The sequence below is a fragment of the Pipra filicauda genome, unplaced genomic scaffold (assembly GCF_003945595.2).
Source record: "Pipra filicauda isolate LSUMZ 115617 unplaced genomic scaffold, ASM394559v2 scaffold254_size1108330_pilon, whole genome shotgun sequence".
NCBI classification, from domain to species: Eukaryota; Metazoa; Chordata; class Aves; order Passeriformes; family Pipridae; genus Pipra; species Pipra filicauda.
In genome coordinates, this window is record NW_024104370.1 from 149,700 (window position 1) to 164,268 (window position 14,569).

At 35.4% G+C, this 14,569-nt stretch overlaps 1 long non-coding RNA gene across 1 annotated transcript in view; it reads left to right on the plus strand.

The window, feature by feature from the left end:
* LOC113995351 overlaps window positions 1–13,607 on the plus strand; it is an 85,194-nt gene extending 71,587 nt beyond the window's left edge. The window contains exon 6 of the long non-coding RNA XR_005563815.1: window positions 12,898–13,607. This is a non-coding gene — a long non-coding RNA (uncharacterized LOC113995351). The remainder of the gene's footprint in view (window positions 1–12,897) is intronic.
* The last annotated feature ends 962 nt before the right edge of the window (window positions 13,608–14,569 follow it).

A 14,569-nucleotide genomic window follows, 5' to 3' on the forward strand; every position in this document is an offset into this window, starting at 1 on the left:
TCTTAAATTTTAGGAGCAAATTATGTCACAGATGCCTACTTTAGGTATATGATTTAAATACAGGAATGGCTTTTCTTAGGATAACAATAGTGTTTTCTAATTGATTGCTTCATTCCGCCTTCAGTGGCTCACACCTCTGTTATAGGCCCATCTCATCTGCTGTGTCATCAAAATTTTATAGTACAGAATGATGTATAAAATGATATTGTTTGGTTTATCAGTGCCCAAACTGATAGCAGAACATAATTGTTCGGATTGTGTAAACTGTAGCAATTCATCAGCTGCTGGAGGGGTAGGAACCGCAACAGTCCAGCTGAACTTGATGGAACCACACCTTTTCTTCCCCTTTTCTGAGTCAATGCCTTTAGCTGATATGTTAGACTGCAGCAACTTAGCTGACTTATCTGGGGCTTAGTCTTCCAAAGTCTTTGCCAGACTCTACAATAGATTCAGGCAAAAGAATAACATGTTCAATTAAGTTTTGCCAATTCAGAATCAAAATTTTGATACCTAGCTGGTATTAAGTGGAAATTTTTAACTTTTTTCTCTTCCATTTGTAAAGCATTCTTATCTTAGCAATTCTATGTAACAATTTTTCTTTTTGTCTTTTATGTATTCCTGCATCTAGTTGTTCTAGACCTCACAATTCTCCAATTCATTTCCAGCTCACAACTGCTACCTTATTGGTGCTATTATTTATCAAACTATTTGGGGAAAAAAGCCTAGATTTTGCTTTTTTTCCCCCAAGCTTTTCAGATGAACTGTACCAAAACCACAAGACAGTATGCAAGTCCCAGATTAATTGTATGTGATATTGAACAATTAACAGAAACCAACCATTTGCATTTTAATAACATTCTAACCATCTGGTAAATGAATCCATTAATCTTTATTAGCTGGGTATCAGACACTGGATTTTAGAGTTCATTGATGTGTGTATGAGTAAAAAGGAGAATTTAAGTCACAAAATAATTTTTCCAGCAAAAACTACAAATAACAAGTCGAGCTTGACTAATATGATGTAAGATACTGATCTACACACAGTAAGAAAAAAAAGGAAAAGCTGATAGGTTTAAATAATGTGGTGGCTGTCACATGAATCAAGTGACTGGATCATCAAAATGAAACTGATACTTTCCACTGACCTTATGATATTAAGATTAAAAGAAAAACCCTCTTTCCAGATCAAAGTGGAAAATCAGAGGTGCATTTGAACATTTTGGTGTCTCAGGATTGAGTCTCAAATTAGTCACTGACTGAGAAGATTGGTAATGTTATGGAATTAACATAATAAAATGTGTCTGTGGTCAGGAAGAAGGTCAGACTGCTACCGATCTCTCATACAGAGTACATCAAAGCTCAATAGATGAACAGCATGAAGTATACATATTAGTGCAAGGAGATATCTTATTATTATTATTATTATTTTCTCCCACAGGTCTTGTTGAATTCTCTTTTATGCATTGTAGTCATAGTTACACAACCAGAAGTTTCTAGTTAAATAACCTATTTCAAGCTAAAGTCTTTGTTTCTGCAGAGGGTAGATCTTGATGGTGTAACCTTTAAAGCTGCAATTTGACTGTATCTGTGATTATTTGCAGGGTTTGCATCTGTACTTATTATTCTTTCATTGCTGCTTACTTCTCAACTAATTACTTCTCAGAGAAATTACAAGACCATCAAATCATTTTCAGCACCTCTGTACTACCCAAGGAAAGCAACTTTAGTTCTCACTTCTTCCCTGATGCTGAGATGAAAACTGGATAAATGGCACAGTATATCCACCCCTTTATCCCTAAAAAGGTATATGGTCTGTTTTGCTCATGACAATAATAAGTAAGTGATCTCCCACTGTTTCAACCCACAAGTTTTTCCAGCTGATTTCCCCCATCCTCCTCCATCCTTGTTAAGGAGTGGGAGTGAGAGAGTGGCTGGGTGGGCATCTAGCAGCTGCTCAAGGTCAACTCACCACAAAAGCCTAACATCTAATTTGCTTGATACTGAGTATCAAACTGGTATTTGCGTGGAACCAGCTATTAAACTCCCCAAGTATCCTAACTGGTAGTGGCTCACTGATAGCACCTTATGTGCGGATCTTGACAGGTGTGAGAGACGGGCCCGTGTGAAGTGTGAGGTCCTGCAACTGGGTAGGGGCAATCCCAAGCACTACACAATCTGTGTGGACCATGGATTGAGAACAACCCTGAGGAGAAGAACTTGCAGGTGTTGTTGACAAGAAGCTCAACATGACCCAGAAATGTGTATGTGAGCCCAAAAAGCCAAATGTATCTTGAGCTGCATCAAAAGAACCATGACAAAGGTGGTGATTGAGCTCTTCTACTCCATTCTCAGGAGACCCCATCTGGAGTGCTCTGTTCAGCTCTGGGACCACCAACATAAGGACTTGGACTTGTTGGAGTGAGTCCAGAGGAGGGACAAAAAGATGATTAGAGGGATGGAGCATCTCTCCTATGGAGACAGGCTGAGAGAATTGGGGTTATTCAGCCTGACAAAGAGAAGGCTCTAGGGAGACATTAGTGCAGCCTTACAGTATTTAAAGGGGCCTACAACAGAGCTGGAGAGGGACATTTTACAAGGGCATTTTACAAGACAATGGGGAATGGCTTTGAACTTGAAAGAAGGTAGGTTTAAATTAGATATATGTGGAAGAAATTCTTTACTGCAAGGGTGGTGAAGCCCTGGAACGGGTTGTCCAGACAAGTTGTGGATTGATTCAAGGACAGATGGGATGGGGTTTTGAGCAACCTGGTCTGGTGGAAGATATTCCTGTCCATGGTGGTGGGTTGGAACTTCATAATCTTAAAGGTCTCTTCAAACAAAGCCATTTCATGATCCTATAAATTTAAGATTTTTATTTTTTTAATTATTTTAATGATTTTTAATTTCATCTCCTTCTGTCCTTCTGAGTTGTATATCTTTTAAGATCTTCCCTCAGTTTTTCACACCTGGTTCTCATTCTTGCTACTGTAAATAACTCATTCATCAATACTTTTTTTTGACAATGTTAGTCATTCATTTTTTTCAAGTTATCTAAAAAGGTTTTTGATATAATACAGCACACATCACAGGTTATATCTCTAGGAAGGACCACATTCACATCCTGTAAGACCCCAGCCCTGGAGCCACAAGCTCAACTGGGAGTTTTACTTTTAAAAGTACACAAGGCTTCAAAAATTTGCCCATTGAATTTTGGAAGAGCACTCGGTTCTTTAATAGCTTGCGGTAGCACAAAGAAAATATGATGCACATATTTTCTCAGGAGATACTTTTATTGATAATTTTAAAAAATAAGGGAGAAAATAAGAGGTGTTGTTGAAAGTTTAGAAGGTAACATACAACCAAAATTCCACAAAAGACTGACCCAGCGCACACCAACCCCAGACAACTTAGCAAAATACAACCCACCAGTTTTAAGTTACCCAAAACATTAGGAAAAGATTAAGAGAAGAAAAAGGAGTAAAGAAAGAGAAGAGGAAAGAGTAAGAAGACAGGAGAATAAGAGAAAAATAGATACCACCAGAGAATCCTGTGCAAGTCCAGCTTTCACATGGCCAGGTGGCAGGTCTCAAGCAAAAGATGGAGGCCATGTATGCTGGTTTTTTGTACTCTGGACATCTGACCCACTGGCCACTCAAAGGCTTCACGGTGTAGTGAGGAGCAGTACTTCGCCTGTGCCAGCCAATTTAAGGCTGGGTTAGAGGCTCCAGAGGGTGTAGTGTGGGTGTGCTTCTAGGCTGCCTTTGACTGACAGCTGCTCCAGGGCTGCCCCATTAGGCTGCAGGGGTTGCCATGTGGGCCTGACCTCACCCCTGTGAGATTTGACCTGATCCTTCACCCCAGACACACACACTCCTGAGTTGGTTCTTACCCAATAATATAATAATGTGTCTCACACCTCCTTCCACTGAAAGAAAAGACTATTTGTTCCTTAGACTGGTTCTTCTCTTTTTATTGATTATTTTTCCTATTCAAGCACTTTTGTTATTTTGCCATGATTTCTTATTGTACAGAAAGCTTATGCATACTTGAGTCCCTTAAGATTACTTAACAAGTTTAAATTTCAAAAATGAACCACATGAAGTTCAACTTAAAAACAATTCAATTGTTACTAGCCTGATACTCATGTACATGTTAACACATAACAAGAGAATAAAGCATAGAGTACCTTATTTTCCTGCAGTTTTTAGCATGGTTTCTTCATCTTTTTTTTTTTTTTTTCCAAAAAGGAAAAGGATGAAAAAAATAAAGCTCCCTTTATCATTATTTATCTTCCTCACGTTGGTTATTTCTGCGTTCTGTGAAATGCTAACTGCTAAGTTTATATTTTTAAGTTTTGTATCCTTTGCACCCAAATATCATGTCATATGACTGTCACTGTAGGGCTCATTAAGCAAAACATTATGCCCTGGTCTGAAAGACTGAATACAGGGATGAATTCTGATATGTATTGTTACTTAAACAGTAGAGGCACCAGAAAACACAATTTCCCTGAAGTTTTGGATTGAGGTAGAATTAGAAGATCTGTCACTCTATAGCATCTTACCCAATTACTGTCTTTTTATTTATATTTTCTTTCCTATAGAACCGAGTATCATAATGATGTTAGGGGATTTAACATTGGTTGTCATTTCAGTTTTGTAATTCAGCAGCTAACTGTAAATATTTGGAAGAGGAAGATAGAAGCAAAGTGAAAAGTGTAATTTCTTTGTTATCAGATGATAGTATCATGTAATGTGCGCAATCTACCCTGGGCAAACTACTTTGAATATATTATTTCCAAAGAAAACATAATGTCTTGCAGCATGAAAACTATCATGAAATCTGGAGTGAAATTGAAAATACTTGCAAGTCACTCATTTCAGTGTTCACAGTTTATGCAAAATGCAGCATTATGAGGGATTTCTGTGCAGCTGGAAATTTATTTTTTCCAGTGCATGCCATTCTCCAGTGTCTTTTCTGACAGAATATTTCAGAATTTGGTATCGTGTTTATTGAACTCATCAAACAATATATTTCTTGGGCAGTTTTATGGCACTATTAGTGAAAGGTCAGCAAGAACTGCCTTTTTAGACTATCCAGATAGATGACAATTTATACCAGTTGCTGTTTGTGTCACTGGCCTGCAATGGAACCACAGTGAAGTTTTTATTGTTTATTATTCCTGTTGCACTTTTTCTCCTTTTTTGCTTCCTAGCTTTCTATATCTGTTCTCAGTACTGCTTAATTTCTTGCCACGTTCCTTGGCAGAATACCGATTTTTCCACCCATCTACCCATCTTGAATATGTCCAAAAGATGAGATGTTAAAAAAATGAGAAATTATGATGAAAGCACGATATAATGGCTTATGGAAAGCCTTTCCAGAAAGGCTGACCTTTCCAAGTATAGTCATGGTTTTTCAGAAAAAGGTTCAGCAGATGTGACTGTCCTTTAAAATGTTTCTTACGTTTCTGAAGCATTTTGTGCTTGTAATTGCTTCAAAGGAACTTAAAATTCAAGCAGACAATGAGATGGGATTCTGCCTCGTTCCAGTTCTGCACCACATGTAAAAGAATCTGCCCTCAACAAGAAGCAATTTAATATATTATGTATGAGAAAATGTAGCAAAATGGAAATTAGTGTATATAGTAGGAACATCTGAAAATTAAAACACCTGGCCATTTTAATGAATAGAATTTTACCTAGCTGCACTGGGAAAAGACTTATTAAACAGAATATTTTTAATACATCTAGTACAAATGCAGTTTATACAGTAGGAATATAGGATGATATGTTTGCAACTATTTTCTTGGTGGAATAGTATGTGATCACGTGGCTCTGTAGACAATTCTGTCCCCACTCAGGAGTCAAGAAATATTTTTTGAAGAGAAAAAGTAGTTTCATGTTTAATAATGAGAGCAAGTTTTTACAGGTAGAGGTTTTCGCATGGAAATTTAAAACTTTTGAGAGATTTAATACTGAAATTAGTCAGTATTTCAATATGCTGTAGAGATAATAAAGTTTTTCAGCAAATCAGAAGGATAAAATATAATTAATTCATCATACCTCTGCAGTTTATCCCATCAATCATTTATTAAGTTTTGTAAAAGGGTATGTTTTTCACAAACTTTTACGAGGCTTTTAATGCACCTTGCCTAAAAGGAAGTAGGAAAAGGCAAATTTTTGAGAAACATATAGGAATGTTTCCTTTAAGAATCAGTGCAAATTAAGACTAGTTCCAAAACAGGGCATCTTATAAATAATGATTAAGAAGCCTTCATAGCATTATTTTACCTATAGAATTTTTGTGTCTAGACTACCAGGAGTGTGTGAAAGGCTATTACCTTCTTATCAAATTACTTCCTGAAGTATTTAATTGTTTGAAGCCATGGTCAATAGCTCTTAGATCATGAGAAGAGACCAGTTCTGCATAACTATTAATTTACTTTTAAAACATAGTTTGTGGTCTTAAATTTCAGTTTTGGCAAAAATTATTATGCTGATTTTTTTTTCAATTTTTTTCTTTCTTTTCAACTGAATTTCCTAGTTTTCTGAGCTTGTCTTCAGTAACATAAGAATTGGAGTAAGATATGTAAAAATCAAATCATTGCTGAATATATGTAGTTTTGATTACAAAAAAGGGGATATTTATTTTAGGGATTTTACCTATTTTCTAAAAAGCCATTAGAAAATACCTATAACGTAGTATAAAAGCAAAATACAGTTAAAATCAACATTCCATTTCAGGATACATCGGCATGTTTCCTTGGGAAGGTCTGCAATTAGAACCTTATCCATTTATCTAACCATTTCTCAGGAATCTTATGAGTAGAGATAACAATTTGGTAGCATTTGTCAAAAATTGTTGAAAAACACATCTTTTTTATTTTTTTTCATTTCTTCCATGCACCCAAAACTCTCAGTAACATTTGCACTGATTTTTATTGCCCTTTTAAATCACATCGGATTGAGATCAAATATGGGAAATATCACCTGGAAGGGTTTTGCATGATAATGAAGCAGTAGTTGAAAGAGTTTGATTAGAATAAAAGTTGAAATTCATCCATATTAGATCCTTATTATCACAGACACTATTGAGATCTGCCTTAGAATATTCTTTAGAACTCAAGCATACCTGCTAAATGTTACATTCATTACAAACTGCCTATTACTAATTTAATTTGAAGGAGGACTGATTCCAACTGTGATACTAACAGCTGTGAATGTAAAAGTAGAGATATGACTACCTCCATTATTATTACAATTCCTAGGAGGTAGGTTAAGCGGTTCACATTTTCATTGCATTATTTTTCTATAATAATCAAAATACTGATAGACTTGACAAAAATATTGTATAGTAAGGTCCTAAACTATACTAGAATGTCTCATTTTAATGTGCTCACTGAAATATTAAAAAAATACTTATTTTATTTTTATTCCTTATACTTTTTGAGATAGTAAATCCAGTGAAGGTCCAAAGTTTCTTTAATTTTCTCAGTGTATGATTGAAATTGTTCATCTTAATAGTCTTTGGTAGATGTATATATATTTCATTCTCATGTACCTCCCCTGCAGAGTTCAGAGGACTGCCAGTGTTTTATTCTGTCTGCACTGGTGATACTTTTATCCATTTTAATGTTGAAGAGGATTTGTTTTAACACTGGTCATTTGCTGTTTATTAACAGACTGTTTATTAACAGACTGATTCATTAAGGTGGCATACATACAATTAAAAAAGAAAAAGAGAACCCTCTTATGGCAAAACTCTTAGATTCCTTTTACACAAGACAGAAGTATCTTGAATCAGTTTCATCCACACCAGCTGCACTATTTTGATTTTAGCCATTCCAGTAATATTGCTCTCCTCATTTTCCCTTTTGTATTAAACTGTATAAATTGCTAGGGCTCAAATCACTGTCTCCACGTCTATAATGCTAAACTGACCGTGCTAAGGATTATTATCCAATGCTGGTGTCATCTGGCATAGAATGGCTGTCATCCATGTTGTTAAGCGATCTGTTGGGAATGGTCTCTATCTATGACAGCTCTTGAGGCACAACCAGAAATGGTTTAGGAAAAATAAGCAAAAGAAAAAGATTGTGTTAGTCCTCCGGCAAATTTCCTGGCAGTGTTTAATTTAACAATTTGTATCTTGTAAAATAGAGTTGATGCTTATTGCACTAAACTTTACTGTCCCACAATCCCAGACTGTATCTTGCAACCAAGAGCTTGGCACAAAACTCTCTGTCAATAAGGTAAAAGTGTCAAGTATCTAAGAAAATTCACCACACCTAGGACACTGACTGGTGGATGCATTGAAAAAAAAAGTGATGAATAGAGGAGTATCTAGTCCTGAGGACAGAATTAATGCTCATTCACTGCTGTGCGTCTCTTTGCCTCATTGCTTCCTCCTAGAACTAGACACCATGGACAAACATGGAAACAGCAAGAGTGAGAATGAGCTGCTTTAAACCTTTATATCTCCTGTTTTATACTAAAACAAAACTTTATACTACAGCAGTGACTTTAGAACCCCAGTTGTGTTTCTTACCCAAGCTGGTCAAAATATTTACCTGGCCACAAATCAGATAATATAATTTTATCATATTATGCTAGGACTTAACCACAATGTAGTGACATATTAAATCAGAATTATTGTTATAATAAATATCCAGCCAAGATCTTTATTTTAGAGAAGAGGAGGAGACTATGTGACAATATGAGAATAAACATTCTCCAAGGTATCTTACTCAGGCCTCCAGCTAGGAATTTGAGCCAATGACAACTGTGAAGTTCATTTTCCTCAACCCTCCCAGCTTTGTCCTTAGTGCTATACTTGTCACACTATTTTTGTTAAATTTAAAGAACTGGTTGTATTAGACACAAAGTGAACAAGTCAGGCTACACAATGACTGTATGATGGTGCAGGAAATTGAAAAGCACATTAAAAAGCATGTGTAGTAAAATAATACTCATCTTCCACCCCTCATAGCTACTAGAGCGTTATACATCAACCGCACAAAGAATTTGCAGATCTAGACAAAGAATCAGCAGTTCTATCAATCTGTCCCTCAAGGCAGTTTCTTTAGTCCTTTGTTTAAACTTTTATTTGCTTCACTTCTTAAGGCAAAACAATCAAGGGTGTCAACTTAGCATGTACATAGCCCAATGCATTTTCTCAAGGTTGCTTGTGTTATTTACATGGAGTGAGTCGAGTTTTCAAAAGTGCATAATTCTTCTCCTACTGACACAGGTCTTCCTGAATTACACGTTCCTTATGTCGGTGGTGCCTATCACAATATAACAGTCTTTGAAGTTTCCGTGCTTCCAAAGTTTTACATGTGTCACAGTTGCTAAAATGATTTGTACAAAGCTTTTTCAGAGAGTTACTCTGTAATATTCAACAGCTTAGCAACTTTTACCAAGTATATAGATGAACTCTCAGAAAACACTTTGAAAATGTACTTTGCATGTTTAAAGACTGCTTAAATTTCTGACTCTGTCTTGAGATTTAGTGCTGAAGTATGAAACAGTATTCATATAAAAGTGTTATTAAGAACTCTTAAAATAAATTTAAAAAATAATAAATCCCCCACAAATTCAGAGCAGAATATGAAGGTCTGGAACCTAACATCAACTGCTTAGATCCCCAATAGCAGATGAAGAATTTTTAAAGTAATATACATTGTGGCTACAGTGAAAGGCAAAAAATTCAGAATTAGACACTTAGATTAGCTGGAAAACTTAATCATTGATTTATAGCTCTAGACATCAAAAGGTATTTTCATTGAGTTTGAACTTCTGTAACTACAGAAGGACAATTCCTGACCTGTACAAGGATGGTAACTCTTTCTCATATCAGTTTGAGAACTATATTGAATTCAATAACTTATGGCTATAAAACTTTGTGTCTTAGTGCAATAAAAATAATTTTGGTTCTGGAAACATTTCATATAGTTTGTTTAATGCATAATGTTTGACAAGGGAAAATATCTTTTTGTTTTTTAGGACTTTAGCTCTTACAAGTCAAAAAATGTATTTATATAGTAGCAATATATTAAATTATTTACTTTACACTTCAGTAGGTCAAATGGCTCTGAAATTTCTTCAGATAATAAAGGATAGAGTTTGCATATGCTGAACAACTTTTTCATTTAATGTTAAAATGAGAGAACTAGGAGCTGTTCTATTGCACAAACCAGTGTAGTTGATGCTTTGACCAGAAATTAATCTGATCTCATTGCTACATACAAATATATATCTGTATGATGAGCATTTATTCTTTTGCTATTTCTATCAATATAATATAGGCTATTATGAGAGATTCCTGAGAAGATGAATTAAAATTCTCTTTTCACCAAGAGATTTTTCTTCATTTAATTCTGCAAGTTTTTTTAATAAGTTACTGTCAGTCCAATAAAACAGTTATTTTGTTTGATCTCTCTTAATGAGCCTAAATAAATATCTGATCTTCAGAACTATGTGAATAAAACAAACACAGTCACATAAAAATTAGGCAAAGTGCATAATGAATTATTAAAAGATCAGTCATACTAATTTTAAGACTACTTAAGACTGTTAAGCACAGTACTATAAGAGTTAATTTGGGTCCTCAAGTATAAGTGTTTAATGGGCTGTGTGGTAATGTTGTCCCCTTTTAGAGTTAGACTTTTAAAGAAAATTCAAAGGGTAGGATTCAAATACTTGGTCTAATAATATAGCTCATGTCAGGAAAAAAAATCCATGGGTTGGAATGGGTTAAACTTCAGTAAATTTGGTTTTATTCAGAGGCTAATGGAACTGCTTTAGGCAACTAAATCATCAGGGAGGATGTAAGTATGCTCAATGACCAGCGGAAACCCCAATGTTATTATCCTTACTAAGAACTTACCTAGAGTAGGAAGTCGGGGTAGACTTGGGGCCCTGCATTGATCGTGTACATATTCTGTGTTCTACCTATCATGCACCAATTCCCTGTGTGCTCTTAACAAACTATTTTTTAGTGGCAAAAAATGTGCACAAACATTTCATAGATAATTGAACCCTCTCAGACCATATTAATAACTCAGACTGTGATGCGATGTAATATAAGGATGCTCAATGCAGTTTGGAACGAGCTAGTTTAATTACAGGAAACATTGGAGCCCAAAGGGCGCAAGCAGATTGCACACTTTCATAGAAAGGTAAAAACAGTAGTCTGTGAATCGCATGCTGGGAGGTATATTTGTATAAGCATGAGGTAGGCATCATCTTTGCACATTGAAAGAGTATACAGTGGGTTCTTGGGAGCAATAGCAAACAAATTCACACTCTGTTCACCTGTTCCTAAATTCCTGTGTGGGTAAATACTAAAATTACTGGGTAGATAGATGTCTGCTATTAAATGTAGAAAGTCCAAGGTTCTTATGTCTTCTAAATTCTCAGAGAAACAAAAAATAGAAATTGATCTAGAAACTGAATATTAACTGTCTGTGGCAGTCTTTGCTTTTACATAGTTATTTTGTGAGACAAATGGTGATAGAGCTCCTTGAGAGACTTAAGTTATATGTGGAAAAGACATACAGCAGAAGTTTTATGGAGAGGAGGCTAAAGCGTAATAAATCTGTTTCAAGCAAGCACCCAGCAAGTCCAGAGTGATGAGGCAGACTGAAGTTCAAACCAGAAAGTCAAGTCTGGATCAAGGAGGTATGAGTTGGAATGTAGGTACAGTGGCAATGCAGACTTTTCTTGTTCAAGAAATGAACTAGTGTATCTTTTATTCCTTTCATAAGAAGGAGAGAGATGAAAGGAATTCATGTGTTCAAAACCTCATTTGTTTTTTTGTTTTCTTTTTTTTATATTCTGTGTTTGTTTTGGGTTTTTTTTTCTGCTTCATCAGTCTTTGTTTTTAACAGATGTTTCTTGGTCCTTCTCACTGACAGCAGAAATTCCAGAACCTCTCCAGCCAAATTATTCCAGTCTCATTATTATTTTTCTTTTTTCTAATAGCTAGATAGAAATTGACATTTTTTGTTGTTATTACTGTTCTTGATATTTGATACTGCTGACTCTTCTTTAGTTATGTTGCTCTCACCTCGAGTGTAATTCAGCTGGGTTCTGACTAGTGCTGTGAATACTGGAATTTTCAACATCTGGTATCCCTGCTCCTGATATATATCCTATGTGATACTTACATTTTTTCAGTGTTAGCTGAAATGGTGACCCCCTGGAATGCCTGTGTTCTTTTTTTTTTTTTTTTTTTTTTTTTTTTGTCTGGAATGACTGCATTCTTTTTCTTTTCCTTGCTCTATATGTGTAAACTTGACTGTTTTGTTTAAGTGTAATAGGTTTTCCCTCAGTTCCATTTGCAATACCCCCACCCTGATATCCTTATGTTGTTTTTCAGTGCTGAAAGTGGTTTTGTTAACTTTAACTCAGGAGGATGTAGCTGCCTCCTGTTTATGACAATATAAGAGGTAATTTTAATTAGGAGACACTATCCCCTGCTGATTCATAGGTCTCAGTGTCCCTGAAGGATCTATATTTTTTGTTCCTGTGATTGATACTACTTCTAGCATGTGACAAAAATCTCATTTTCATCTAAAAAAAAAATCCATTCAATTTAATTTTTCATACTGCTTCAGATAATTTTGAATTCTAATAGTCTTTTGATAGTGTTACACTCCTCTGGGGCTGCTATTGCTAGCAATCATAATAAACATTCCCTGAAAGATGGCGTGCATTATTTCAGTGATACTTTGTGAGCCAATAATTCACTTGAAACATCAACAAAACCGAAAACACAATACCTTAACATCTGAGCTGTATTGACAGAAACACAGATAGTACATTGGAGGAAGTTTTAGTGAGCTTTTTGGTACTTTTTAGAGTGTTTCTGTAATATCGTATCTGGTTTCAGGCACCTGAAAAGAAGAAAAATGTGAATGAACTGGAGGAACATTAGATCTGGTACACTGTTTAACTTGGAGAAGAGATGGCTTCGGAGAAACATATGGAAAGAAACAATCCAAGCTCTTTACTGCAGTGCTTTGCCAGGAAAAAGGAGTCAACATTCATAAATTTAAAGCAGTACATTCAGACTTAATATAATAACAGATTGGATATATTTTCCCGAGGTTTGACTGGCTATTTTGGAACTTTTGGAGACTTCTGCAGACTTCTGCACTCAAGAGTTTCCAGGTTTCCTCTTTGCTTGTCAGAGCTGTTCCTGTATGATTCCACCTGCCTGCTCCCTGAACAAGCCTCAGGCTGTTGCCTTGATGCCTGAGGTCTAGGCTCTCCTACTCTATTCCTTCTTTCCCCTTGGGATCCTCATGTCAATTCTTCATGCTCACTGTGGCCAAGGCTGCTATGGATTGCCACACCCTCACTGTGTCATTATTCAGCTTTAAACTGAAGCTCAACAGTGTTGATGAACTTTTTGCTTATAAAATTTGTATTCATAATGGAAGGAATAATCCAAATAGTATCTTCTGCACAATTTGATATTAATGTTATTTTGATGAATGTTTATTCATTTGTAGAAAATAGAAGAAAGTAAGAAGGTGACTGGAATCTAGATATACACTTGTGATTTTATTATTGTTCATTCATTTTTGGTGGGAGTTTTTATTGGTTTTGTGATTTGTTGTTTGTTTGTTTGTTTTCAATTGATGGAGAATATTATAATAATATTTCTAGTAACTGTTGCAAATTTTCCCATCTGTTTTAGCTTTTAAAATAACGTGGTAGGTGAAGCTCCAAGCTGTATGCCTGTGATGTGGGTCTCTGGCTTCTACAGTCCTGTATCATCCTTAGCTCAAGTCTCCCTGAGATTCTGTGACCTGGCTCTCAAATAAATTGATGTCTGTGGCATGTACAGCATGTTTTACATTGTTAATGATACATGGGAAGGCCATTTAAAATGATAAGCATTAACTTTTAAATAGACTCACAAATGGGTGAGGTTCGTCCCTCACTCCATTGCTACTAACATGTCAAAGAAGAAAACAATCCCCAACATAAAGTAATGAATTATAGAATTAGAGAATTTTTAGGGGTTGGAATGAACCTTGAAGATCATCTAGTCCCAATGCCCCCTATAATGTCTGTGATGTTCATTATTAACCATTCTCTTTCCTGTTGCAATACAAAATTATAACCATAAAATTATCAAAATAAAATTTTGGAAAATTATTCATTATAATGAATATAATGGTATCAAAGAATAGTATGTAATGAAATCAGCTTCATGACAACTTGAAGACCAGTAAAACTGAACAGGTCAGGACTTCTCAGCAATGTAGAGAATTTGAGGACAAAGTTAAGTTTCTTTCTGCAGTGTTAGCTTATACATGAACTGTAACAGAATCTTTCATGTATTGAAGATAACTGTCGTAAATTGGAGAACTTGTGTATCATTAATTTCTTATAAAAAAAGACTCTAGGCAGCTTTTTCTATTTAGTTGCAGACTTTATTACAGTGTCACATGAAATACCTGGCTAATACAGGTTCTTTTATGATATCAAAACATAAACATTCTTGATAATAGTTGCTTCTTCAAAACTCTGGAAACAAATCAAAGCTACTC